Genomic DNA, 27,961 nt, shown 5'->3' with positions numbered 1-27,961 from the left:
AATAAAATTGACCTTGACCTTCAAAAGGTCAATTCAAAATGGCCTCTTAAAAATACTAAAAAAGTTCATTAAAACTATGAGACAATTTGATGCACTTGATCATTTTTGTCAAAATCAAATGATTATTCAATATGATCAGATTTTAATGAGATTGGCCACCAAATATAGCGAATATAAGCCTAATGTCTCAATTAACAGTATATACAGTACTGTTTAGCGCGTTAAGGTATAAGACTAAAGTTGAAAAAAAAACATTTTTAATGTTTTGTTTACTTGACTTATATTGAACAATAAACTTAGTTTATAAATATAACCAAAGAATAAATATTTCGTAATAACAAATTAATATGTTATAATAACGAAATAAGTTTTCGTAATAACGAATCAATATATCGTAATTAAGATTTTATATTTCGTTAAAACGAAATAATATTTCTAATTGGGAATTATTATCTTGTAAAAAACGAATTCAATTCCGGGAGAAAGTGTGGAAAATGTCACTTCAGGTGTTCCGTTACTTTTAACATTATTTGTAGCTATGTTTTTTTGTTTAAGTTGTTCATTTTGTTTACATATATTTTGCACTTATTATGAGTATTTAAAAATCATTTTGAAATGTCAAAAAGTGTCATTTCAATGCCATAAACACAACATAAACCGAGACAACAAGTGTTTTAAAATATATACTGCCCCAACCCCCCCCCCCCCGCCCAATAAAAAAAAAAAAAAAAAAAAACAACAAAAACAACAGGTCTTAAAAAAAGCCACAGTAGGAATCGAACCTCAGACCTCTCACAAATCAGTCAATAACTTAACCGGCTGTGCTACTGCGGAAGTAACCATGACGTTTACATTTTTAGCAGATATGACTTTTAGTAACATTAGTTTCATAGTTTTTTTTTTATTATATGCTTTTCAGTGGATTACTGATTTATCCGTGAAAATTCTTTTTGATAATTTCACAGTGAAAATTATCAAAATATAATTTCACACTTTTCAATGACGAAACTACTTTCTTAAGATTTTTCCCATGTGGTACCTCAATTTTATTTTTGATAACAATTCTGACAATGTCAGGCTGTTTAGAGAAAAGCAAAGCTCAAATTGATAAATAACTTAAATGTCAAAAGTAATAAAAAGAAGAAAACTTACTTATATTCATCCAAAATTACCAATCAAGTTATATCGTCTCTTAACTTTTTTGTTTCATTTTTACATTCTGAAAAATACATTCCTTCCACATGCAAAACTGCTCTTGATGACATTTGGGCATATTTAAGTTTACCATCTTGTTTAAAAATAAGTGACTATTTAATTTGAAATTAAAGTTAAAGTTAAAAACAACAACAATAACAGCACCATATTTTCATCGAGTCATTAAATGTCTGAAACCGGGAGATTGCTTCGTGTTTTTGCTATACCATGGCAGCTCTCGAAATTTTTGGAATTCAGTCAAGGTTTTGAGAAAATTCTACAATAAGATTATCACACCATTCCGGGTACCCTCCAATAAATTTCCAGGATATCTTAAAGTAACAGCAAAGTTATTTATAAAAATATTACTTGTAAAAAATGGAGATATATTTTCTTTGACCATATATAAAAGTCACGTGGGTTGGCTACATAGTAGAGGTGTTAAAATATAATTGTCATACACCCATTGTTAGCCATTAAAATAGTATTTTATGTATAAAGGATTTTCTAAAACGGTTATTATTCAGAGCGGGTGCTATGGTGCAGTGGTAACACTGTTTGCCTACAAATCAAGGGGTCATGAGTTCGATCCCCCGCTACTCCACTGAACGAATAAATGACTACAAGACTGACAAAACCAGGACATCGACACAGCATGACGGCAACGATAGATACAAGAGAAGACCATAACGGAATAGGAAACAAGAACCGAAAGTACAAGATCGAAGACGACGACCGATAACAAGACAAGAACTGACAACAAGCGAACAGAGACGAGGACCGCTAAAAGAAGAACAGAGACAGGGACCGATAACAGAAGAACTGACAACAAGCGAACAAAGACGAGGACCGCTAAAAGAAGAACAGAGACAGGGACCGATAACAGAAGAACTGACAACAAGCGAACAGAGACAGGAACCGATAACAGAAGAACTGACAACAAGCGAACAAAGACGAGGACCGCTAACAGAAGAACAGAGACAGGGACCGATAACAGAAGAACCGCTAAAAGAGAGACAGGGACCGTTAACAGAAGAACTGACAACAAGCGAACAAAGACGAGGACCGCTTAAAGAAGAACAGAGACAGGGACCGATAGTAGAAGAACTGACAACAAGCGTACAGACACGTCGACCGATAACAGAAAAACATAAGACAGGGACCGATAACAGAAGAACTGACAACAAGACAACGGAGACGAGGATTGATGACAGAACAATAGAGACGAGGACGAATAACAAAATAAGATAGACGAGGATTGATTTGAATTTGAATGGATAACAGAGACATGTACCGATTACAGAAAAATTGACACTTAGAAAAAGGAAACCAGGACTGATTACATTAGAAAAGAGATGAGAACCGATGACAGAAGAACAGAGAAGAACGAAGACGATAACAGAATAGGACAGGGAGCGATAACAGAAGAATTTACAAGAAGTCGAGGATTGATATTAGAAAAGAGACAAGAACCGAGATTAGAACCGATGACAGAAAAAACAGAGAAGAACGAAGACGAGAACCGAAAACAGAATAGGACAGGGAGCGATAACAGAAAAATTGACAACAAGACAACGGAGACCAGGACTGATAACAGAACAATAGAGACGAGGACCGATAACAGAATAACATGGATTGATGACAGAAGATCTGACAGCAGAGAAATCCGACGAGAACCGATAACAGAAGAACGAAGACGACGACCGATAACAGAAAAACGAACACCAAAACCCAAGAGTACTCAGAAAAAGGTGCCTTTTGCACACGTTTTAACCTCCTCACACAAACGTAGGCATCTGAGTAGCCACTCTATATGCTTGCATAGAGGGCTAGATAAAATCTAGCCAGATAAAATCTAGCAGATAGGGCAAGAAAGAGTGTAGTGTTCGCTGCGTAAACCCTTAATATCTTTAAATGCCTTAAAATTATCAGTACTATCTTTAATATTACTTCTATATTTATTTACTAATATATTAGGCTATAGAAAAATGTCTGCCATCTTGAATTTTTCTGCCATATTGGATTGTTTTGTTTTTTAAATTCTGTTTTGGTGTCTAATTTGTTTTTACCTACACATGCTTTGTTACAAATTTCAGGCTTTTTTTTCTTAAAAGTTTTATTTGATATATCACCCATTTAAGATAATAAAATTTGGCGGCCATTTCAATGGTCAAGATCAAGTTTTTCAATTTGGTATCCACCTTTATCGGATTCAGCATGCCTTAAATAGGTAAAATACACCAAGATACCACTTGTACTACAAAATGCCTCTAGCATCTTATAGGGAGCCAAATTCTCAAAATCAGTCCTGTCTATTTACTGTGTTGGTTTTTTTTGTTTTACTTTTGTTTTTTTTATGTCTAAAAACTATTTAGGTCCTTACTAGAAATTTTATAAAAAATATTATGAGAAATGATTTTATTTATGAATTTATTTGATATTTAGGCTTTTGAAGGTGAACATTAGGACTAATAATGTTCTAATTAAGTTTGTATTTCTCTAAATTATTAGACTTTTAAAGCACGTTGTTAAAGAGTTAAAAAGTTAGGCTTATTTCTCCTTATTATGAGTAAAAAGTCCTTATTAGTTGTAACTTGGGTAACAAAGCTTTAATAACGTTTTTATATATTTTCTATTTAGTGATATCAAAATTCTAATTAAGCTTTAATCACTTTTAATTCATGCGAAGAACACCGTTATAAGGCTCTTTAGCAGAAGTAACAAGTTCTAATTAAACTTTTAAAACTTGTTATAGTTATAAGATTAAAAATTTTCTAAGAATATTAAACCTTTCACCATAATGTTCTAAAACACTTTTGAAGACATTGTCATTTGATTACAGATTTTCGACTATGCGATCACATACATGCTTCGAAGACATTTTGTAACTAAAGACACCGTGCCACCACATACACGCACCACAGGACAAAGAGTTGTCCGCCCGTTAAGGAAAGGGCAGACTTTTACTACATCTTATTTCCTTATTTTTATTGATAAGGAGGCTTATTTTCACACAAATGTCTTGAAGTGGTTAATATGATGATTATACAAAAATAGTTATTCAAACCAAGCGGCGGAACATTTTACGTCCTTTAAAAAGATCATATATAATTTTCTGGAAAATTTTGAGTTTGCAGTTTTTTTTCTACTCTTTATTTCATGTCTATGATAGAACTATTACATTTTTGCAAAACATGAACGTTTCAAAAACGTTTATATGCATTAAATATAGGAGATATATTTCACACTTTGTTTGCAAATATTAACCTTGGTGCATTTTTGTCAAAGTACGCATTTAAAGATCCTGTAACTCACTTTGTTATGGTTTTATATCAAAAATATAATGCTCAAATGAAGATTTATCAATATTGTAAGTTCCAAAAAGCATTATTTTTAAAGATGTTACCGAATTTACATTTCATGTTATTAAAGGGAGGTAAATAGAAATGTATTTTCTATAAAGTCTAAGTCAAATTTTTCAATAAGAAATCAATACATATATTTTAATAATTACATTTAATGTGGACAAATATTTGCAGTACATATTTTACATATTATTCGGTGTTTGAAATTTGTTTTAGAAGCATAATTATATACATATAAAATCTCATTTAAGTGTGGTAACAACCTTAATTACAACATACAGGATCTTTAAAGTATAATTATATCATACTTGTAATAGCAAAAGTTATATGATGGGCTGCAAGAAAAAAAATTAGATTCAACATGAGCAGTCGACGATTCCGACACTGGTAATCTTTGACATATTTGTTTGAGTTTGTAAAAATTTAATTCAATTTTCAAGCTTTCATAGTCATTGTTTCCTTGAGCAAGAAATTTCACACTCATTGCTTAATTCCGGTTGGTTCATACGAGTATGAAAGTGTGTCTATAAACATAAAGCTTCCTACACAAAATCTTACTAAAATAAATTATGTTTTAACCTACAACTGTACTGTTCATTATTTGATAAACTATATATATATGAAATATATATAGGAAAAATATAAATGTAATGTTTGTCGAAGACAGTAATGTTTAAATAGAAGAGTTCAATATTTTAATCAAAATAACATAAAATTAATTAAATTTCCCAAGTTTTTCTTCAATATTACTATTGAATTTTATCCTAGGAGTATTTCGAAGCGGTTTCAGAGGAATTTCCGCCTGTTTTGTATCTCTAAAATCCTCATTTCCAACCGAAGACAACATAAAACCTTTATTTATATAGCTAGTATCTCTTTTTTCACCATTTGTCGACCGCCAGATATCTGTAACACGTATATCTTTAGCAGAGTTTTCTGAATCACTTTTACTCCCAAAAATAGACTGAGAAGTGAAGCCCTCGCCACACGTTTCTTTTTTTACGCTGACACCGGTGTCGTCAGACTCATTCTTATCCATTAGATTTTTCATGTCAGTTATATTGTTGCTTTTAAACTGTTCATGTGTCACTTCTGCTTGTATAATTTCTTCCTCGTCTTCTTCGGTAATGTCATTTTCCCTGTAGTCACTGGGCGCGTGCACTTTCTCGAACAGCGCATCCGCCCAAAGTGAACCTAAGGTTATTCGACGACCTAAGCTACGCAATACTCCTACCCGGCGAATAGCTTTTCGTGTTCCTTTTTCTTCATCTATAACAAAAGCAAAATTCTAATTACTTTGGAAAAGAAGGTATTTTGACGAAAATATGGTGTTTGTGCACGCAATAACCGTTCCAGACAGCACCAGCGGAATATACTCGTGCATTAAAAGGTACAACAACAACAACAACAACAAGAATTCCTAAATACAAGTGAACCACAAAACAAGAAAACAACAAAAAACGTCTATCAAAGTGTTAAATATTTACACCCAATAGTCTGACTTTCTCGAAAAAAGAGAAATATATAAAATGTTTAATAATTAGAAATCTACATCGAATGCATTATATATCTTAATAAAAAAAAATATAAAAAAAAACTTGTACGTACTTTGTTTTTTTCTCATGATACACAACTGTATTATAATGTACACTATTGTAAGAAACACTTGAAGGGCGATGACACTTCCTATACAAGCGGCGGCAAAATTTGTTGGTCTGGAAAAAAATAGTTCTGCAGATATTAGTACGCATGCTATAAATGTGTTGATGTACTCATTATAAGTCATTACATACACAGAAATGATCTTCACGTTATCATTTTTTTATCCTAGTACTTATTTTGAAACAAGTTATGTCATGGATATATTCTTCCTTTCTGAATACTAGTTGATGACCAAAATATATTTGTTCACTGCCATGAAGAGAGATAGAGAGTTGCATTCGGCTTAAATCTGGCACATATTTCTGAACTTTCATGAAATTACCAAACATGAAAAATAAAATCATTATTATTATAAGTAAGAAAATTTTGTACACAGATCTTAATGTATACTTTGTATAATTCATTGTTAACTCCTTTTACCATTGTTTACAACACTGAATTCGACAGACAACAACAACAAAAAACTACGAAAGTCTGTTGTTGACAAATGTGTTCAATAAGGCATTTCGTTGCATAAAATAAACAAACTGAATAAATATTACTTTAAAAATTCGTTTTTATATTGAAACTTACACATCCCAGAATGTACAACAATACTGTGCGTTCGTCTGTCCACAGCAATACGCTTGATCTTCTGGCACGAACGGAAGTGGGCAGGTGAAAATTCCTAGGTAAGTACCGTTCTCGTCTGCTTCATAATTCTTACAAACAGAGATTGCTGCAAAGATGTTAAGAAAAATAACACATTAAAGCATAAAAGTAATTATTCATACACAATGGGTGACAAGATTCAAACAAAATGTTTATTTATTTGATATCTTAATAGCGTCAAGTAAGTCAAAGAAATCTAAAACTTGTTATGTTAGACTTTATTTGATATCATCTTGCAAAATAATATACAGTCTAACTTGCCCATGCGACCACGTGTATTAAGCGACTTTTGTCTTAAACGACCACTTTAAATTCCCCCCGATCATTTTCTCTCTATATCTTTAATATATTAAGCGACTTTTGCTCAACGCGACCAGCGACAGCTAATTAGTCACCTAATTGACATCAATCTTTTCATTAAACGACCACTTTTACGTGTCAAGTAATTGTGCTTTTAGAAAACGCCACCTCGTTATGTCACAAGTGTCAGCAATCAAAACACAACAATAAACGTGTGAAAAACTCTATTTCCCATACCGTTTTAGCGTATGCAAATGAAGTTAAGTATACGCGTGACGTGTATTATTCAATAATATCGGATAAACAATGCAACGCTCCGCCCATACTGAGATGGTGTATACGCTTCGCTTGTTGACATTTAGTCTGCATTGAATTGACCTTGAACTTGATCAGCCATTAAATTAATCGTAACAAATAGATGTAGTTTGTTTATTTCAAATGAAATAAAGTTTCCTTTTAAAAGGAAAGGCTTGCACAGTTGTGCCTTCATCCCAACATATTTATTTGTTTTTATTTTTGTAAAAACGAATATTTTTGTCAAAACGATTTGAAATCTATTCTCTATTGTATAAAACTAATAAAGAAAATAATCAATCGTAAAAATACTAACGTGAAGATCTATCATACTGAAAGGAAACAAGTGTGCACATTTCATTTAATTAATAAGCATGTTCCCAGATACGATGCGCTATCTATAAACATCACGTGGTAAGGTTAATGATATGCATGGGCTATTTTTAGATTACCTCACCAAGTTCAGTAGATCTAAATATAACTCGATCATGCACTGTGTGATTTGGACCACCCTTTGAAGACGGAATACTACTACAGTCAACATCCTCTATTGTGTAAAACTAATACAGACAAAAAACAATTATAAAAGAAACTAACTTTTGCGTCTTGAAAAAGAATTGAAACGGAACAATTTCGTTTATAATTTATTACGGTTTAAATCAATAAATCAAGTAAAAATACGAATCCTATTTATAGAAACAAACTGGGATTACCGAAGTAACTAAAATAGCTTAGATTTCCGTAATATTACTTCGTCTGATTCCGCAGTCACGATTGCAATCGGAAGTACATCGGCTATTATCATTAATCCGAAGAGTGACGGAAAAGGCCGAAAAGTTGCGATTGGCACGATTTCAGCTGGTTTCCCGTTCAATCATGCACTTATAAATGTAAGCAGAAAACCACCTAACCGGAACAGGTTTTCCAAATGAAATGGCTTGCAGCCGTGGCTGCAAGCCAAAAAATGCACAACAGAAAACATCTTCACTAATAGGGTTTTCGTGTTGGAGACAAGGAATAACAACGGAGAAGTTAAAAAATTCTGGAAAAAATGTCAAACATGTACGTAATGGATCAAAACTGATTTTGTCAATAAATATCAGAACGTTATTTTTACATTTGCATCCGTTTAGATTATTGGAGCGTACTTATTATTCAACATTTATATAAAATTGAAGTTGAAAAACAATCCCATCGAATAAAAAAGATGTCATTTATAAATTTTGACTTTTATAACATGCTGACTGTCTTAAGAGACCGTTTCATTAAGCGACCGTTTTTGGTGTTTCCCTTGCCTGGTCGCTTAATACAAATTTGACATGTACATGTTTAATTTGATTTCATCCTAGGGGGATTTTGAAGAGGTTTCAGGTTAATATTAAATTTTGACTTTTATGCAAGCGTCTTTTCGCAATAGATTTGCGATTTCCGTTTTTTAGGCGCATTAGGCGATTAAGAATTTTTAGATTAGCATAAGGTTAAATTGTGTTGTCAGAGAATGATATGAAAAGGCAGTCTTTTTGAAGTATAGTTAGACTTCTCGGGTGCCCTACCTTGCATTATTTCAAGCACGAGCGGGCACCTAAGTAAGAAACACCAACGTCCGTGGCTAATTTTAATTTTAACACTGACATGTCATTTACTATGTTTACATATATCGAGTTTGTAAGATCCAATCATATTGGTTTATGGCATATAAAATTGGTTGTCGTGAGACTTTGAGAAAATCTTCAATCGGTACACCTCGGCTATTGTTTTAAATCCATATCCGAAGTTTGACGGAAAGGACCGAGAAAATGAGATTGGAATTGTGTATACTTACAACCAGACGGTGTGTTCTTGTATACTTTAAACTGATCTGTCTTGAACCAATCAAACATGTAGCTATACAAGGCCGGGTATTTATTTGGCGTGTTTGAATATACTCGACTATAACGTGCATAACCCTTCCCGCCGGTGTAGGAGAAATATCTAAAAATAGAACACAAATGGTCAGATTAAAAAAGAATATCAATATATCAAAAAAATATTATTAAAACCAAGAACAAATGAGTTCTTAAAATATATGTATGTTTAATTTCATGCGAACCGGCCTATCTGAAAGAATAAAGATTACTGAGTGAAGCCGATGTCATAAATTGCTTTATTCTTATTTACCTATGACACAATTATTATCGATACATGGGATATGTTTTGTACTTATGGTTCCAGATATTTGATATTCGAACTTAAAATTGTAGATACTCGGTTTGAATACTAATGAGTAAAATAAACGTTAAGTTATTGCCTTACACAAGTTATTGATCCCTGTTTTGTTGTTATGTATATACAATTTGTGAAATAGAGAATAATATGTTGGTGCCGTGGATGGAGAAAGATTATCTGGCGAGGCGGAGGAATTTATTGGGTGAGCCGCAGGCGAACCCAATAAATTCCGGAGCAGAGCCAGATAAACTTTCTCCGTCCACGGCACCAATCTATTATTCTATTTATCCTGTCACCGTTTTTTTTTTAGAATTTTAATAGGAAACTACCTTTAATCACACTATCGGAAATGTTTCTATATAAACAAAGAAGGCCCGAAGCGTGCATTATTCTACTACAATGCACTCGCCGTTCTTATTATCTCCCTGTGTATTTTTACATTGAGGGCGCCATTTTGTTTGAAAAATGTGATAAATAAAAACATTTTTTTGTCGAATTTTGTTGTGAAAACTATCTAGAATGAAAGAAAATGGTCTAACTAAGAAAATGAATTCGAACACCAATATCTTTTATTCAGTCGTTAACGCTGTACAGACGTTTAAAGTATTGTTTACGTGACGTCACAATGTAGCGCCAAACAGCACGTGCAAAACAATCAAATCAAGTACACTATTTTAATGTCGCAAACGAGTTAAGTTTTACATTTATTTCACTTTTTATAATTTTTATTTCGCTTGAAAAATTATAGAGTGAAATAAAATAAACAAACAAAGTATTATCAACGTTTCCAAAATTCGTTATTCTACACACAGAAGATTTAACGAAGTTTTTATATTTTTTCTTGAAAAGTAGTCCGGCAAACATGCATACCACGTGATCAAGTGCCGTAGATCAGTAAAAATATACGGCACCTTGTTATCGGGCCGAAAATGATACAAGTGACAGGTTAAAATCGACTATATTTCGTGAATGAAGATTTGAAAGACTAGTATTTGTGGAAGATAAATTTACAAGATCATATACATCTGTGTCATTATATAAAGTTTCATACAAATATTTCATTTGCTTTGATGGAAATGGCGTGGCAGGATTTTGTATGCCCGGTAAACAGACCTCGTGCATGCAGTCGTGCTCATATACAAAATATTAGAATGAAGTAAAGTAACGTAATTGTATAATAGTACAGTTACAGTTTTAATGAGTTTGAAAAAATCATAGACGTGTTGCTTAAATTTTGGTGAGTTTAAAGATTAATAAACTTGTTGTTCAAAATAATGCTGACTAGGCACTTTACAAGCAAAACAAGTCAAGCATGCGATTAACTATCTATACTCACACTGTGCTGTAGTAACTTCCATAACGCTTTGCCTTGTAGTTGAAGTTTGAACCTTGGATGAAGTTTGAACCTTTTGCAAGCGTTGATCCTGCAACAGGAAAGAAATAATAAATAAGATTTTACCCATAGAAAGAATAGTTCATCATTAGATGTATTGTTATTAAGGTAAAATCCTATATTCCACCATGTCTATGGACAATTTTTGACAGTTCATAGTTACTTAGACTGAAAACATGTTATCAAACATGCTAAAACAACTACATGCTAACATCAGATTAAATAAAAAATTATGTCTATATTTAACTTATTCTGAATTTTATGTTAAATTTTGCCTTTGCCAATTTCCTTACTTCATATCTAAAGTAAACATTATAGGGAAAAGGTCCAAGTGGTTTAAGCCTATGTGTAGCCTGGGATTCAGGCGTTGATATTTTTTGCTTATTTAAAACATACGCGCTATTTCTTAATCGATCGTCATAGATAACGCACAGCATCTCTGGTTTTTGATAGTATTTTTGCCGAACAGAAGCGCATAAAAAATCGACAGACTGGAACCCAGACTAGCCTATGTGAGTCAGACAAAGTTCTTGAATCAAATGTGTTTTCTTTTCTTTGGAAGTATAAAACAGTGTTGCTTCGTACCTCCTTTAAGCTTCGTACAGATAACGTAAAGTAGAAATTATTTTTATTTCTTTTTTTATTTTATCATTTAGTATATTATTCAAGGACAAACCTGTTAGTATCCAATGAATGAAAACATATATCCAAACAGATAAATCCATCTTTTATTTTAGATCTCCTTTTCTGCGTTCTCAAAAATAATAAAGTTCCCTATCTTGGATAATAAGCGTAACGTAATAAGATGCCGTTATATGCACTCGTATATGTGATGTGTATATTTGCAATGTTACTTATAACGCGACTATTTTTTTTCTCGTTATTTCAGAAAAAAGTAGATTTGAAATACGTGCTGGTGCAATAAGTAACGGATTAGCAAACAGGGTTTAACATGACACATCGGGATTTTCTTTCCAGTTACATAAAAGTAACGTAAACACAGATGATAAAATAATCTGTATTTTTTAATTTAGATTTATATATATATAATGCACCGTACTACGTTGCGCATTAATATCAAGTATAATCATATACGTCATAGTTTTAATTACATCATATATCATGGATTAAGGAATAAGAGTTTTATTTAGTTCGTTTGTTTGTCGGTTTGACAGCAATATGATTAACTTGAGGATAAGTATCATTTTTTATTGTTATGTAAGTGTGAAATCGGTTTACGTTAAGAGAGAGAGACCATCAGTTTTATTGATAGATAAACGACCTATGCACTGACTTGTTTTAACCATGTTTTATGAAACGTATTTTTCACACCTTATTGCAATGTTCTTTTTTTCCGGATTGACGGTATTTAGTCAGAGAGATAGATTTATTTCGGCAAAAGGTAAACATGTTACATGATAAACAAACACAATATAGATTAAAACATATTATTACAAATAAATAAGTTAATAAATAAATAAATGAATGAATAAATACTATATTATGTAAACCATGACATGTTCCCAAAACTCTTATTTTCACAGTCGTTGGCAAGACAAAGAGAGGTATTTCATAAAAGAAAAAAAATCACTTAAGAAAAATCCCATTCATGTAGGATATCATTTGAAATTAACACAATTTGAAATGTAATGTAATGTAATCGTAAAAAGGTCAGTATTTTTAAGAAAAAAAATCACGTGCATGTTAAGAAAAGATTACATTAAAAAATGAGCCGCGTCACGACAAAACCAACATAATGGGTTTGCGACCAGCATGGATCCAGACCAACCTGCGCATCTGCGCAGTCTGATCAGGATCCATGCTGTTCGCTATCAGTTTCTCTACTTGTTATAGAGTTGGTAGGCGAACAGCATGGATCCTGATCAGACTGCGCGGTTGCGCAGGTTGGTCTGGATCCATGCTGGTCGCAAAACCATTATGTTGGTTTTGTCATGACGCGGCTCAAATAATCATATTTCGATTTATTATCACCGGGATTATGGTGTATTAAGAGTAACTAAAATATGATCATAGTTATGAGTATATGAGGAAAGAACATGCCAAAGATTACACTATTAGAGAAAAGAAAAAGTTTTTAAAGTCTTAATAAAAAAAATTAAAACAAATTTCAAAAAAACGAAACAGTAAGTCAAAAAACCTGAGTCAAAAATAATTCAATAAAAATGAAAACAGATAAAATTGAAAAGTATACTATTTTAAGCTATAGCCAGTTGAGGTGCATATCTTCTTTTACAGAACAATGTAAACTTGGATGAACACGTCATGTTTAAATTTATCTGAGTGCATGTATTTTGTAACCATGTGCATTTTGTGCACGTCTTATATGATTAAACTATCTGCCTATCAACATAATTAATATATTTCAAGATAGAGACTTTTATATCGGTGATTGACTCATAATTGATAACGAAAAATATTTAAGAATATTCCGGTTGTGTGTGTTATTAGGGATTTAATATATGAGCCGCGTCATTACAAAAGTTGCGACCAGCATGGATCAAGACCAGCCCGCGCATCCGCGCAGTCTGATCAGGATCCATGCTGTTCGCTTACAATCACTATTACAAGTAGAGAAAGTGATAGCGAACAGCATGGATCCTGATCAGACTGCCCGGTAGCGCAGGCTGGTCTGGATCAATGTTGGTCGCAAACCTATTCTGTTGATTTTGTCATGGCGCGGCTCATATATAAATTTGAATGACACGTTTTGATGGTAACACGTGATCATTGCCTTTAAAATGCTGTCACAATTATATTAAAATCAGAGCGTCAATTGGTTAATGAGATTGAATGTATCATTTAATGTAAGGGAAACAACTACGATATGATATTTTCTTCACTCGTGTCATGATTATCTCTCTTTAAGTCATATAGCTGTTGTATAATTAAATTTTATGCTAAATGTCTCAAAATATTTTGCCGTTAAATGTCGCAACACTACCGTTTATGTAGCACCGTTTTCCCTTACCGTTAAATGTCACAAGACTACCGTTAAATGTCGCAATATCTAAATTCATGCTTAACAACTCAAATTATGACAATATTAACGTTATGAAGACGATCTAGGGACCAGCTGTCAATCAGATAGGAAACGGTTTACTATGATGTACAAAGTAATTGGTTGAAATTGGTCACCTTATACCTACGTCACATTACAAGCGAGGAACGCCCGATATAGAGGGATCGGTGGGACACCGTTGATAAATTGAGATCGGAGAGAAACATTTCAATCGTGTCCGGGAAGAAGTGGGCGGTCATTCTCCCTCTGTAGTCCATTAGGTTTCGGACGGTTTCCGAAGGGTACTCGCCCGGTTACCGGGTGAAAACTGGAAGAACATTTTAACCGTTATGTAACCGATAACAAAAAGTGTCCGGCCGGTATCGGAGGGAATTTTACCGTGTCTGCTACGGTGAGCTGGCGATGTACCGGATGCCGGAAGAAAATAAATAACTCTGCACTAAAATTCTCCGATAACCTGTACGGCCCCCACCGGTAACTTGACACGGAGGGTTACCGGCAGGAGACCTTAAAAGATTAGCAATTTCAACGGTACCCAATCGTAAATCTAATCGCAGTGTAATGTGACGCAGGCTTTAGTCGGTATTATAAAACTGTAAACTGATTGTGGTTAAATGATAATACGTAATTGTATTACAGTACCTTTAACATCGATAAAACCGCAGGAAAATACGCTTGTAGGTAAAAGGCCGACACAAAATATAAAACATTCTGATCTGAGATTTTAATTTTGATTGAACCTTTCTAGAAAAAAAAGCTTCTCGGTGTGTTGGATCCATCTCAAGCTGATGTCATGGCTCGAAATCACGACTTCTGGGTTGCTGAATGAAAAATGTATACAGATGTGTTTTATCACCAAAGGGCTCTTTGGCAAAACCTGCGGTCATCAATTTATAATACCGACTAAGATGACTTCAATTTCAATTACTTTGTGCAGTACAGCAGATACTTTCCTATCTTATAGATTGCTAGTCCCCAGATAACCTGCATGTTAATATTGATATAATACGGAGTTCCATATAAGACAGCCTACTGTTTACTGCCAACTGTCTACTGTCAACTGCTTACTGTCAACTGCCTACTGTCAACTGCTTACTTTCAACTGCTAAATGCTAACAGCGACTGTTTAATGCTTACTGTTCATTGATGAATGCCAACTGTTACACCTGTCAAATACCCGATTAACAGCCTGAAAGTAAATGTTGGCTTTTTACGTACTTCTTCCAATGTGTTTATATTTTACAATGAGGCCGTTTGAAACAGTATTTGTTAAGGAATTACAGTACTCTGTATCATTTATGGAAACTTTTACTAAAACCTTGGGACTCGTTACATTTATACATGTACATGTATAATTCTCGTTATACTAAGCAGAAATATAAGTATATATCTTTGCAGGCATCTGGAACTTTTCAAAATCATAGACCTGTAAACTTTATAAAAATGTTATCAATCCAAATATAATAAATTTTTTTCTGTCATTTAATCTTGTTCGGTAATTTTGAGCTACCCCATAAAACTGCTTGCTGAATTATTTATACATGTATATCCCTGTTCAAGCTTGTAAAAGATAGTCATTTAGAAACATCTACCATATAACATGTATATTATAATATTAGTTCATTAAATGATATTGACCCTATCCTTTAACTTTAGTGCTTAATGTTATTTTTAAACGGAGGCCTTGTAATTTCAAGAACGTCATTGTTTTTACATTTAAATTACAACGGTTTGTTTTATGTTCGCATTTTGAAAATAATGCTATCATATTTTGAAATTATCTAGATAATGTTGCTAAAAACGATTTTCAGACAAATTTATATATACCAGTCACGTTTCGGATTACCAGTAGTTTATTCTGATAACCGTTAAACGTACTGAGAAAGTATACACATTTTACGGTCCAAATCATACATGAAACCGTCAAGTTATATCTAAAAAGTTAATACTGTAGATGATTTTTCATATGTGGGTGTTAAGTTCTCTTATAATGGTAAATTTGCTAAAACAAAGAATCATTTATTCGAACAGGCAAGGAAGGCTATGTTTTCAATTATAGTTAAGGCTAGAAAATTGGATTTGCCTATCAGTATGCAAATTCATTTAAGCACCTATATTGTTATATGGTAGCGAAGTGTGGGGAATTGAAAATGTGAATATCATAGACAGATTTCAATTAAAATTTCATAAACTCATATTAAATTTGAAACAAAGTAATCCAAATTGTATGCTTTATGGAGATTTAGGGATATTACCTTTATTTATTCATATAAAAAGTAGAGTTTTGTGCTTTTGGAATAAGATTTTAAGTAGCAAACAAGAATCAATAAGCCATATATTGTATGATATGTCACACTCTTTGTATTGTAGAAATGTGTTGAAACTCCCAAGAATGAATAGTGTTTGTAAATTACTAGATTCACTGGGTTTATCAAATTTTTGGATTAATATGTTGCCACTTCTCTTCCATTGTTTAAGAAAATTGTTAAAAATAGACTGAAAGGTCAGTTCATTCAAAATTGGCATAGTGAAATGTCAAAATCAAGTAAATGTCTGAATTATAGAATGTGCAAAAGTGAATTCAGATTTGAAAAGTTTTTAGATATTTTACTATCTCATTTAGCTTTGGTACTATTGCGCTTTAGATGTATGAACCATAAATTGCCTATTGAGTCTAGTAGATTTTGTAATATACCAAGAGAATTTAGAGTGTGTAATTTAGGCAATAATAGCTCACTTGGTGATGAATATCATTATTCTTTTAATTGTCAATTCTTTAATACTGACAGAAAAAAATATATTACTAGAGAGTATAGTACTAATGTTAATTCAATCAAGTTTTCTATGTTAATGAATAGCACAGATAGGAGTATATTGTTAAAACTTGCAGTATTCTGTAAAAAAAATATTTCAGCATTTAAGTAAATGATAACTAAGCTTATTTTCATAATGTAACACTTTCATTTTTGATTTATATTTGCCATGTAATACATCAACATATTTCGTGGATATCTCTTTATGATATGTCATACTATATGTATATATAATTGTATATGTGACTGATGCCTCTATGAGGCCCAGCATTTTCAATAAACTGTTCAAACTGTTCTTAGACCGTACATTTATACCTTAATTCTACAAAGCCTCAATAACATGTTAATTTTAAATTAGTAGATGTTAAGAAATATTCGACAGAAGCATGATGACTAACGTGTCAATTATTGTGTTGTAATTGGAAAGTCGATGCATAATAAAATCATTCAAAGATCTTTGAGTTATGTGGGCATTATTATTTAATACAAAGGACTGTTAGTATTTGTTTATAGATATGATGAACTGCGGTATCCTAAATTTTGAGGCCTTCCGCATGTAATTCTTAAGTTTTTGCAGTTTTGTCTGTGTTTCATTCTGGTTTTTATAACTTATGATAAAGGCATTAAAACCACAGGAAAGAAAACAGATTAATCAATATATTGCTGGACGGCCGTCTTTTTATTTCATTGTCTTTAGGTTAACTTGTAAAGCTGTTTTGAAGTTTACTTGCCGGATATTGGAGCTTCAGATGTATTTCTTATGGAACTAATAATATAACGTAATCTTCATCTTCCCAATATACTTTTCACGATCATATGCATTTGAAATTGATGTACTAAGACACTATTAAAATGTGGACAATGCTGAATTTAATTTCCAAATTGGTCATGTTACAACATTCAACAAACAAACTTTGTTTCATGGTAAACATATATATAACCATTTTCATTTTATTTTGTCATAATTTTGTTTTCCGGGGAGCTAAGCATAAACAAAATTACAAGAAAAATTATGATATTTTATTTTCAAAAAGCTTTTTTATTTACAATTAAAATGAAAAACAAAATACACTTATTGATTATAACACCACATAATAAGTATGTTTAGTCTCAATAATGAGACCAGTAAGCTAATATTTTCTTGTATACACCGTTATTTAAAAATAAAAATTATGACACACCTGTAAAAAAATCAAAATCTATATAAATATTTGTAAAGTTTCGGGGAAAGTAATTACAAAAAAGCAGAATTATAATTCAAAGTTCTCTTATGAATTATATTATTGTTATGAGATTAATCATATTAATGGAAATATAACGTGATATACACGTTGTAAGAAAGGTAACTTAAAATGCTTCACATAATACCATAAAAGCTCTACACTATCACGATGTCTTAGATACCATAGTTGTCAAACTTCTAGAACCTTGATAGAAATAGTAATGACTTTCATTGGATGATTCTGGCAAATACGAAGGCAGATTTGCTCATTGGTTTTAATTGTGGTAATTGCAAAAAGAAATAGAAAAAAATAACAAACCTTAAAGTTCACTTTTAAATGTGTTTGTTAACAAGATAATTATAAAAATTATATAAAAGATGGATTTTAAACAAACACGTCAAAAGGTATATTGTAACATTAACGTGATCATTTTGTCTATCAGAAATTTTTAAGTAAATTTAAATTGTTAAGAATCTATCATTTTTCAGAGTTTTTCAATAGCACAATGGCTTTTCATAAAAGTAAAATAAGCTGATCTAAACTGTAATTTATCACTTCATGTTTGCACTCTTTATGTCATTGAAATATTGAACTTTTTTGAAACAATATGAATACAGCCAAGTTTGCTTTGTTCATGCTTTCAGAAGGAAGCCAGTTAAACTCGTCTATAAGAACAAATACATTTATGTAGTCCTTTTCCTCTTCTACTGTAATTTCAATATTTTCATACAGCTGTATTGGTTCTGTTACTTGTCTATGAAGTCAATGAAAGTATAGGCTGTTCCTCCATTGAAAGGTTTCTGTCAGATACTGTACTGGAATAAAATTGATTCTACAATTAACCTTCAAAGAACATATCTTTGCAACAGAAACTATCAAGAGTTGCAATCAACTTAACATAAATGGCTTACGCATAACATAACATCTAATAAGGAATTATTACACTTTTATAAGCTATAACTAACAGCCAATAAAAACTGAACCAAAATGATCTCGTAAATGGACTCACACATTTTTGATTATGAGAGAATGTTTAGCTTAAATTTCACCAGTGATTTCACCAGTATATTACAAATATTCTTCTAGAAATGTTGTTAAATGAAAATTTAATATTCTAACACGACCCGCATTTTTCCCTATTGAACATAGAAGAACCGAAAGTGTGTGTTATTATGCTATAAAATCACTGTTTGGCGTTCTATATTTAGACATGTGACGTAATCATTAAACACGTGACGTAACCACTAAAAATGTGACGCGCTGACAATAAGTACGGAAACAAATCAGGCGTAATTTAGCTTATTATCATGTACTTCAGCATTTATTTGTTGATGTCGTGTTAGAATCGAAATAATATATCCAAATCAGTGCTTTTATTGCTTGATAACATCACTGTTTGTCGTTCGGATGCGCATCATTATATCACTCGGGCTACGCCCTCGTGATATAAGTCCCCGCATCCGAACTCCAAACAGTGATGTTATTGAGCAATAAAATCACAGTTTGGGATATATTATTTCTTAAATTAACTATGAAATTCTAAATAAAATAAGGGAATGTTGACATAATGGTCCAGATCTCCGCCTCTCAACCGAGGAATAGTGGGTTCAGGCCCGTCCACGTCTTTTGAATTGTAAGGTAAAAAAATATTGTTGCGTCGTTATAATATAACGACGCCACAATATGTTTTTTACCTTACAATTCAAAAGACTTTCCATTTAATTTTGTGTATTGGCTCAATATAAAAGAAAGTAGTCCATGACGACACCAGTAAAAATAGAGAAAATATGTTTCGCTGCAGTGAAAAAAAAATAATGTTTTTTACAATAAGATTACGACAAATGAAAATGTGCATTTTATTTCAACAATATCCTTTTTTTTCTTTTCTTTTTTTTTTCTTTTTTTTTGTAGCATTTTACCATTGATATGCTAACAATATGAAATAAAGTAATTTGTCTGTCATTCTGGATAAACCATTTTAAAGGGACATATTTTTAAACAATATATACTGATCAAATAGCGAACAGCGCATACCGTGATCAGACGGCACGGATTTGCAGGCAGATCTATGTCTGCACTGGAAGCATGGGTAATTTCAGTTGCCATTTAAAAAACATCTTGCATCGGCTATATCGTAGCAAATAGGTTTGTTTCTCTCAAAAATATGGGCATTTGAATAGTTACAGTCAATCATCATTTATCGATATGTACTAAATTCCGTTTATAAACGGTAAATATTGCTGAATACCGAAGATTTTCAAAAAAAAATGTTTATAATAAAATAAATCAAACGTTTTTGTTGTCATTTGTTAAAACCACATTCTTAAGAAAAAAGTGTCCATGTGAAGACGCTTTAAGGTACAGATTGAGTGTACCTTCTGTCCCTCCCTCCTCCACCGCATGCCCCTCCCCTCCAACACACGTCCCAACCATACATTGCCTTCGTCAAGCTACACTTCCATGGCTATCAGTGATCAAGTATTCATGCACGTTAGTCACAATACTTTTGTAAAATGCTTTTAAAAGATAAAATCTATAGTATTTCATTATGAAACACCAAAATGACTACATACATGTATTTTGTATTGTTTGTTCTGAATTGCCTATATGCCACTGAACCATATTGTTATTTTTGATGTGTAAAATGCGATTTTTTTCATTGTCTACTTTCGCTGCAATAATCAATTAACATCCTGCATCCAATCACTTCGAGAAAAAAAAGAGAAGATCATTATGACGTAATCAATCTATGTGTTTTCAAATTTGAGAAAATTTGACCCTAGAAAATGAATAACCATTTCCACGAATTGTTCCGATGCTGCCATTTTAACCCGGTCAGAATATTTCATGATATGGAGAATCATGTCCAAAATTACCGTATAGTATTCCCAGGCAATGGGCAGTAAGTCTATAGCAATAAAACTGTCCTGTTTGTGCTATGTTAATATACCAACCACGTTTAAGGTTAAGGTAATAAATATTAAGGTTAAGGTAAGGTTAAGTTAAGGTAAGGTTAACATAAAAAATAAGATTCATTTTGGCATAATGTACATACATGGTAATATAACACATGGAGTGGAATGGAACATAATACATACATGATCACAAAAAAACATGACATGCACACCAACACCAGGGATAACACAAAAAAGGGTAAACCCTTATTTCCATATAGGTCCCTAAACAATGCTTATAGGTTTATAAGTTTATAGGTCTGGCTACTTCACTGCAACAAACATTTACACTGAATAGGCTTCTAATTGTTTGAAGAATCTTAACCAATCCCTTAAAAATCTTAATCTTACAAAATGATGAAAACACTGGGCGATAATAAACGAACGAGTAGAACATGTTCATTTGCGTTGATATAAGTGATAAATATAAGTTATTACAGATAAATAGTAAATAATAAATGATAAGAAATAAATTATAAGTAATGATTAATATATGTTCCCACAAGGTTCCCATACAAAAAGTATGTAATAAAAACTCACAAACAGACAACAGTGCTATAAACCTTTAATATCAATGCTGTAAATACCCTTTGTATCATAGTTTGGGGACCTTTCTGTAGAAAAAGTGTTAGAGTTAAATCGTATACATATACATGCACAGTGCGGTAACTGGAGTGCAGGTATCAGTTACCCGCACTCCAGATAATGCCCGTTGATTGGTTCATTTTTGCTGGGGTTTACATATTGGGACGGCAGAGAAAGGGAAAGGGGCCGAAATATCATATTCAAATGCTCGTTCATTGGTTCTTTTTTTCTGGGGTTTCGTATTATGACAACAGGGAATGTGCTGTCATGTTTGACTATGATACAAAAGAGAAAGAACACCAAAAACACTCGGCAGTCTGATTTATACTCGGGGGCTACGCCCCCTCGTACAAATCAGATAGCCTCGTGTTTTGGTGCTCTTTCTATTACTTATTTACCCACGAATTTTGTCTTTGCAAGTTACCCATTTCTTTCTTATTTAATCAAAGATGTTTGTCTGTGCATATTACCCGTTCATTTCTTACATGTATTATTTAATTAATGATTTTTGTCCGTTCATGTTACCCTTTCCTCTTTAAACAATTATTTTTTTCCGCGCATGTTTTTTACTCTTTCTTTTTATTTGACGACATTGTTCGTGCATGTAACATTCACCCTTCAATGATTTTTGTCCGTGCATGTTACCCTTTCTTATCTAATAACCGATTTTCCGTATGTTATGTACCTCTCGAAGATTAATATTTTATTTAATCAATACATTCCCACATGGTTCCCATACAAGGGGTATGTTTTTAATAGGCTGTTCAAACTGGAGTTACCGAGATAACGCGATTATGAGTTTATCACTCACATATGCGGGGCGTCCTTGGCCGACTGGTTAAGGTCAATAAATTCAGATCACCTGCCCACCAGCTTTGGATTTTATGTGAGACAGCTATCCTGCTGGCTTATGGAACGTCGGTCGGGCCTCACAACTGCCCATTTATCCTTGAAATAATTTACAGAAGGGCCTCCCCCGCCATATAAGCTTGAAATTCTCCAAATGACCCCACTGTTTTGGAGCGACGTTAAACCCAGTAAACATATTGACATATGCGTGGGACATTGACAAAAAAAGAATCGTAAATTTTTTAGTTTAATGCATTTCGTTTTATGACAATTCCTTTTAGATTTCTTTCATAACAAAACATAAATATATCATCCGTATTAGAATCAAATCCCTAAGCTGAGTAATACGAGAAATGCCAGGAAAATTCTCAAAAGAAGTTAAAATGGGCCGGTATTATCGACAACACTGGCGCCAGGAGGCTTGCGTGGGAACAAAGAAAGAATATTAGAACCATGCTATTACACGGCACAAAGCATTGCAATGGCAATTAAATCGTATTGTCTCTTTTCTCGGATGTATACAATTTATATGATAATACAAAGGAAAATAAGTCAGCTAAATATCATCATGTTCTATTAATCCATTAATGTGTTTTCATCCCTAGAATGGGTGGTATTAAATGTCGATATGCTTGTGTTGACAGGTTTTTTATTTATTGTGTTTTTTTGTGTTCTTGTGTTTATTAATTATTTGTTTATTTGTTGGTTGGTTGGTTGGTTGGTTGGTTGGTTGGTTGGTTGGTTGGTTGGATGGATGGTTGGATGGATGGATGGATGGTCGGTTGGTTTGTTGGTTCGTTCGTTCGTTGGTTGGTTGAATCGTTCGTTCGTTGGTTGGTTGGTTCGTTCGTTCGTTCGTTGGTTCATTCGTTGGTGCGTTCATTCGTTTATTTATCTATTTATCTTTTTGGTTATTTTTTTATTTCTTTCTTTATTTTTGTATTTCTATTATTTTATTTATATATATATTTATTTTATTATTGTTTCTTTTGGGGGGGGGATTAATTTGGTCTTGCGTTTCGGGATTTTTTTTCTAAATTTTAAATCTCAACATATTTGTCCTGATTTGTAATATCGAAAGGCAAGTTTTTGACCATATGTTCAAACTTGTTATAAATTATTTCAAAAAAAAAAATATCTTTTATATTTGCTATGATTTGTAATATCAATATTGAAAGACCAGATTTTAACTTTTTCTATAACTTAGTTATAAATTATTCCGAAAAAAACTACCTTTTGTTCGCGTAAAGTGATTATAGCATAAAATAAAAAAAGACCGCCCATTAATCATTTAATTCACCTTAAAACGATCCTTACAATATACCGATTTTACAAAACACGCCTCAGTACTGGCAGATGATTTACCGGAAATATTGCTGTTTTTTTATTGAATAGGAAATAAATTCAAAAGTCTGACCTCGCGTTTCCTGTTGTACATTATATGACGTAAAATCTCGAGCCAATATCACTAATAAACTGTTAGTATCAATGGGTATTACTTTTTTAATTAGTTTAAAAGGTTCTGACGTGACGGGATAAAGAACGTTTGTATCCTTTGTAAATATGTATGGTGTCCGATCAGTGTCAATATTTGTTATTGTATTTCTTTTTGTTGTTGTTGTTGTTGTTTTAATAAGCGTTGTTTTTGTCGTAAAAATTGTAAATATTTATACCTGAACCTCTACTTTCCCATAGCCGCTTTCACTTTTTAAGATATGTAACCAGTCACGCCCGTCTCTAAAATTCTCTCTTTCCTTCTCTGCCATCTTTTAAAGATGATTTCAGTCTTCTTTACGTAAGTTTAAAGTCAGCAAATTTTAAGTGAAACTTACGTAAAACTTACGAATTCCTTACGAACGCCTTTACGCAAAAAAAAAACCCAGACGTATGTTAAAAATTACGCAAATCTTAAACATAAGAATGTTAGTAAAACGGGCCCAAGTCCTTATCTCGTTAAGCCAGTTTCGGAATGCATCGATTCTTTAAACAAGGGGCTACTTGTTCCATTCTCGGACGAAGGGATATTTTTGCCGGACTGTCTAATGGTCCAGCGAGTAATACGGTAAATAAACGGGCCGAAATATTTTATGATACATGTAGATCAAAGTTTAACAGATGGATAATCAAATACGTCTGCTGTGGCATTATATTTTTATTTGCATTTCATTTTTTTTCCAGAAATTTGTTTGCTTGTTATAGATCATTCATGAAAATTATAGCCTGACTACCGTTTTGAATACGGTAACAAGATAGCCATTCTCAATCATGATTTTAAAAAACAAACACTTTTTTCTGAAAATGAATTAAATCAGTTTTAAAATTTTGATGTGCTAATTTATTTATTTCAGTGTAATTTACTTTAAGATTGTTAGTTCATTTAAAGTCATATTCTTTATCAAATAAGCGTCTAGATTACCACGAGCACTAAATGGAAGTTCGGCAATTTTCGTCACATTCTTTAACAAATAAGCGTTTACATAATCAGGAGAAATAAAATGGAGATTCGGCACGTTATTTATGCAATTTTATAACATGTATTAGTAATACAGAATTTTGTATTACCTTCGGCTTACGCCTCTAGTTTTACCATATATGTTATCATCAAATCTTATAAAACTGTTTAATGGATTGAACATGTAGAAATTGAAAAAAATATGAAGATTAAAAAAACAAAAGATATATTTCAAAAGACACGCAAAAGTTGTCAGTGTCATCCAAATTGATACATTTTGAATCAGTTTGCATTAAAACTAAAGTTGATTAAATCACGACGGTTAAATGATTAATGAACACACGTCATTGAATGCGCTAGAAAGTTTAAAAGCCATTCACGCATCTCTTGGGCTAATGGTATTAATTTTATAAAATGAATGAAACAGAAATTATTTTGTCGAGTGTACTCAAATGAAATAATATTAGCATGAAAAAGGCTGTTACAATCCAAAATTTACGTCGCTTGATTATTGAAATGCGTGTGCGAAAAAAAAGTCCAATGTCCCTTATTGGGAAAACATCCCCCCACCAACCCGGCAATCCCTTATATAGTCCCTTAAAAGTGCAGATAGACTAATATTGGATTATAAAGATTGAAGGGAAATATATCACACGTGCAGGTTTGAAATTTACATATTGTTATAAAAGTGTGTAAAATCAGTTATGTTTAGTATAAAAAAAAAACATAAAATAAAAACATATAATTTGATCAGCGATATGCGTTAAGTTTAAAGCGGCCTAACGCTTTAACTTTTCGTTGGAAAATCACATCACTATTTGCTTAATGAGTGTCCATCACTGTTCGCGGCAGTGACGTTAAAATAAGAAGAAAGATAAAGAGCAAACCTGTGTATTAGAGGTATCGCGTAGTCTCCCATTTTAACTAAGTCAAATTTCATTTACCACCTTAATTCTTTTGATTTAACAATTATTTGAAACGATTTATCCAAAAATAACATATTTAACTTTTTGAAAATGCTGAAGGCCGCTTTAATGTTCTCGGAAACGTTTTAGACCCACATATATATTTAATAACTTATTTATCTTAACATCACTTTCCATTCAACAATATATAATAACTTTTAAGAAGACAAAAAAAAAATCAATATATAGATCTCGCTTCTTAAGAAAGCGTTTTGACTACTTTGAAAGGAAATATTCAAATACCAAATGGAGAAGTCGTGTTTGTATTTAGTTAACGGACGTTGGCCTCATAATTATTTTTAGGTCACTGACATATTAAAAAAAAAAACTACCGAGTAATTTTTGTATTATACAATAGTCATTTTTTTTCTATGAAGCCGTTTAATATTAAAGGCCCATTGTGCTTCAAAAAATTTCTCTCTTTTTCTTCTTTTTTGGAACTTTTACTATTTATTGTAAAATTACCTGAACTATCATTAGACGCCGCGTGCACGTCTAGTAGTTATGCATTTGTCCGTACGGCAATGGGCGAAGTTTTATACTTGATTTTGTGTATTTTTTGTTTTAAAAAAATCTCAATTGATGTTTTTAAGTTTTCTAATAAAAATAGCTTTCCTGGTGTACAACATGTCCAAGAGCTTTAAGGGTTTAGAATAAACGTTTAACTGAAGTGATAGTGCCATGTTTGAATAGCATATACTTTTTTTTCATTATCTAATTTTATCTACATAATTAATAACGTGCAAATGAGCCAGTCTAGAGTCGATCGTTCTAAAAATTAACCGTTGAGAGAGGTAACGACTGAGGCAGTGTCACTCACTTCATTTGCTCCGCCTCTGTTGAAGTTCGGCTCCGCCTTAAATTTTTGCCAAATTTAATATGATGCTCCGTATGCTAGCATTTATTCTGTGTTGACGGGGCGAAGGGAACCAGGCCAACTTCTGATCACATAACTTGTCGAATCATTAAATAACAAGTAACAAAGCCTAAATCACGAACGCCCACTATCAGAGAGGCGGTTCTCCCTCAACCTTTAAGAAAGTACGCCAAACTTTGCGCACCGGTTACGCTACGGTCAGTTAGGGGAGATCACTGTGGAACAGTTCGTCCTCGAAATTTTTCGAACATGATGTAATTCGTACCAATATTTAAATGGACATATTCTCGGCACATATTGTCTTGAATTTATTTTAAGTATACCAATCATTTCAATTATACTTGTTATACAATATATTTTGCTTCGACCAGTCTATCCAATCTTTGTCGCAACAGACAATCATTTCAGAATTTACGACATGGCATAACTTTGTGAATTTATGCATTAGGTTCAACATCTTCACAAAAATATGTAACTTGATTATAAACAACGAGCACATACCAAGAACATGTAGCAAAAGTTGATTTGTGCTTCGGATATTCATCTGTAATAGAGAACAATTTTCAATGCTGATTGACTGTTTACATCATTTGGCGGCGTCTTTGATGTGCAGCATCAACATCTAACTTGTTTCTTTTTGGCAATTTGTACAGTTATAATGATTAAGTATTTTGTTTAAAATACTTCTTTGTTAACAATTTACTACTTTAATGACAAAATCTTTCATATGAAGTGCTACATTTTTCAGGTCATACGCGTCTAACATGCTCTGAAAACATTATTTAAACGTTATAAAGCTCATGTTAACTTTTTTTTAAAGTAAAAATGTATTCGTTTCTGTTGGATATGTGCCTTTAATATTGCTGTATCAGACATTACAAAACAAGCGTCTGACGGGTTGGATTTTAAACAAATCTTCACGTGACTACGTGTGGTCTAGAATAAGGACGTTTTAATATACATTGTATCATGGAATCAATAACAACAGAAGCATGTTGTAACTTGTTTTAACCACTAAAACATTTTATTTTTTTGCTCTTAAGACGTGGTGTTTTTTTTTTGTTTTTTTTTTTTTTTTTTGAACATTAAGAGAAACTTCTGAACACTTGTTTGGCCATTTAGCGAAAAATACAATATTA

The sequence above is a fragment of the Ruditapes philippinarum genome, unplaced genomic scaffold (genome assembly GCF_026571515.1).
Source record: "Ruditapes philippinarum isolate M1 unplaced genomic scaffold, ASM2657151v2 ctg1183_1_1_1_1, whole genome shotgun sequence".
NCBI lineage: Eukaryota > Metazoa > Mollusca > Bivalvia > Venerida > Veneridae > Ruditapes > Ruditapes philippinarum.
The sequence above is the reverse complement of the archived record's forward strand: the minus strand, read 5'-3'. Positions refer to the sequence as shown.